Raw genomic sequence first — 3,413 nt, 5'->3', positions numbered from 1 at the left:
TGGAAGAAAAAAGGTCAACTCAGAAGCAACTCAATGTATTGCTATAGTCTTAATATCAGGCACATAATTTCTTAGCATAGCCGTCACAATAGATCGATATTACCCTTCATGTTTTAGAAGACTGTTATAGTTAGGTATAACTTTTTTTACTGTAAATCAGCGAAGATCACAAGGTTATATCTGATGTGTTGAAAGATGCTTGAATAGTAGTTGAAGAGACAGTCCATCTTCTGCCTACCTCTATCTTCTACATTACATTCCTTCTCTTCAGTCTCTTGACCGTGTAAGATAGCTCTAAGAGCTGTGTTACCTGGTTAGATGGATGGATAGAGTGTCGGTCTGTATATAAAAAATATATTTTTTAGAGCTTTTACTAGCAATATATTATATGTTATCCATAATTATTAAACTTATTAGTACAAACATGATGAAGTTGTAAATAGACAAGATGAAATGAGAAATTGCTATTGTGATGCTGTACTAACCATCGTCCGTTGTAAAGAACTTCCACTTAAGTACTTATGTGGTCACAGGTTATCGAAGATAACAATATAATTTATTGTAGATCATAATATATAAAGAGTGGATTCAAAAAGTGAAAGTATTAGTCAGTCACCTGAAGTACACTGAACACGTTCAACATGACTCGAGACATAGCAAACAAAGTAGTAGTGATTACCGGTGGTGCTGAAGGGCTTGGCTTTATGATGGCCGATGCGTTCCTCCAAAAAGGTGTAAAGGTCGTTGTAATTCTGGCCAGAAATGAGAAACTAGGCACTGAAGCTGTACACACACTCAACTCCAGATATGGAGAAGGCAAAGCAGTTTACTACAAATGTGATGTCATTACAGACTTGGAAGTATTTCGAAGAAGCTTTTCGATACGTACAAAACTGTTGATGTTCTTTTAAACAACTCTGGTATCCTCGACGATTTTGCTGTAAGGCAGACCATTTATACCAACGTACTTGCTCTGATCGAATGGTCTAACAAGTTCTGGGAGCACATGAGGAAAGACAAAGGAGGAAAAGGCGGTACCATAATGAATCTGTCCTCAGTTTATGGCTTTAGAGTTCTTCAGTAGCTTCCCGTTTATCAGGCTTCAAAGTTTGCCGTGTTGGGTTTCACAAGATCTCTGGGGCATGAGTATAACTACGAAAGATCTGGAGTCCGAGTAGTAGCAATCTGTCCAGGACTAACTGTTACAAAGTTGGTTACTGACGTCAAAGCCAGCGACGAGCCTGTGGTGCAGCATGATTGGGAAGCATACTTGAAGGGGTGCCTTTGGCAGAAGCCCGAGTATGTGGGCAAGGCAGCAATTGATATCTACGAAAAGGCTGAGTCTGGAACTGCCTGGTTGACTGAAGGTGGGAAACCTGTTGTGGAAGTTCCATATGTATCTCCAATGTAATTCTACCTTATCTTGGTCATAGAGAATTAGATATGTATATTTTCACTATAGAAATAGAAATAGAAATAATCTTTATTCAAATAAACTCAGTACAAGTACTTTGGAATAGTCATATTTTGATTCAATCACTCATTCGGAATGCAGATTCATCACAAGAAGAATGAGCAAGTAACTTGTGTGTTGATCTTTTGAATCGATTTTTTTTTATGTAAATAATTACAGTATAACAAATAAGAGGTATGATTTATAACAGACTCTGGTATTTTGTTGTAAAACCTTACGCAATTGCCATAAAACGAATTACTAACTTTAACTAAACGACATTTAGGTAAAATCAGTTTGTTATTGTTACGTAAGCATTTATTAGTGTAATCACTAACTATTTTGAAATTGTCTATATTCTATGATATTTAAAATGTTTTTCTATAAAATCTCTTATTATGTCGTTAACAAAAAGAATAGTTTTAAAATCTTGCAATGCGCTCTGTGCAAAATACAACGTATTTGAATATATTAATAATTTGGTGTTTAAGACATCCAAAGGAAGTGTTTTATATGCTTGTTTGACATTGAAATCTTTTTAACTGATATTCTTGGTTTTAGGCATTTGTATGTCATCATAACCTTACCAACAGACGAACTATGACGAGCGATGGTATTTTGTTGCACACACACAACCTGAGAGTCTAAACGCAATTGCCATAAAACATCAGAATTCATCGTCATCTTGTAATTTTATCTTTGATTGTATGTATAACGACATTTAGGTAAAATAAATTTGTCAAAGTTTTATTAGTGTAATCACTAACTAACTCTTTTGTAATTGACAAAGTCATATATTTTATCCCTTTGGGGGCTTATTCAAAATCTTTTCTTAGCATACATCATAACATCCTGATAAATTTCACTCCGACAAGATCACTATGTCAGTCAGTCAGTCACCTTTGAGTTATATATATTGAAATATACTTCTACACAGCAATGTCCTCAATAATTATTATTTTATGTTCTTTTTTCTTAATTTCTAAATATAATCGGTATATAAATTGTTATTTTGATGTAACTATTTCAAATATACTTATATCTTATACATTATATTTAAACTAAGCAAAGTATGTTCATATTTAACCAGTTACTAACTCGAGTTGCGTACCAGCTCGAACTGCCAACTCGTCCAAGTGAAAGAGCGAATTTTTTCGAATCGACAATGACATGAACATCATTTCATATCATACAATTTTCACTCGTCACAAATATTTCAGTATTGATTTGAGGTTGTTATCATTTTTTTTCACATATTCTTCCGATTATGTTATCATTAAAATGATTATGCATTCTATAAGTCCTTCCCCGGTTATAATGGTTTCTAAAAGTGATTACCGCCGCCCAAAAAACATTAGAATTATTCAATATAATGAAAAAAACTTTTTATTCCAGTTAACTAGAGTCAACTCGAGTTAACTTGAGTTACCTGAATTTCAACTCGAGTTAAATCGAGTCATGTTAATTACGAGTTAGCACATTTCTACTTAAATGTATTTTTTGTAAATTTGTAAAATATATACATAGAAGACATACAAACTAATACAAACAATATCACTCTTGAATAATAATAATAACATCAATGTAACTTTATTTGTCTATATATAGCCTGCCATAAAAGGTCCCGTCAAAATCCGTCCAGCCATTTTTGAGATTAGCCGAAACAGACAGACAGACAGATAAATAAAAATTGTAATAAATGTTAATTTGGTGTATATGTTTATATTCATATGCATGTAGTAAAAAACGGTTATTTCAATATTACAAACAGACACTTCAATTTTATTCATGTGTTTAGATAACTGGATGAGAATCATTTCTTCTATAACAATTTATACTAAATAAATTTTTGCTAGGTAGGAAAGCTACCATACAATATTAGGGCCAATCTCAGAATTGGGACAGCGAGCCATTATTCTCGCGTTACTAAGATTAGATAACGTTTCGTTAGTATTAGAGT

The 3,413-nt window shown here is 33.1% G+C and overlaps 1 pseudogene; it reads left to right on the top strand.

Moving 5' to 3' along the window:
- The first annotated feature begins 595 nt into the window (after positions 1-595).
- LOC131846350 (15-hydroxyprostaglandin dehydrogenase [NAD(+)]-like) lies at positions 596-1,509 on the top strand (annotated as a pseudogene).
- Positions 1,510-3,413: the final 1,904 nt, after the last annotated feature.

This window comes from Achroia grisella, unplaced genomic scaffold (genome assembly GCF_030625045.1).
Source record: "Achroia grisella isolate CSIRO2021 unplaced genomic scaffold, CSIRO_AGI_Agris_v1 utg509, whole genome shotgun sequence".
Classification (NCBI taxonomy): Eukaryota; Metazoa; Arthropoda; class Insecta; order Lepidoptera; family Pyralidae; genus Achroia; species Achroia grisella.
The sequence above is the reverse complement of the archived record's forward strand: the minus strand, read 5'-3'. Positions and strand labels throughout refer to the sequence as shown.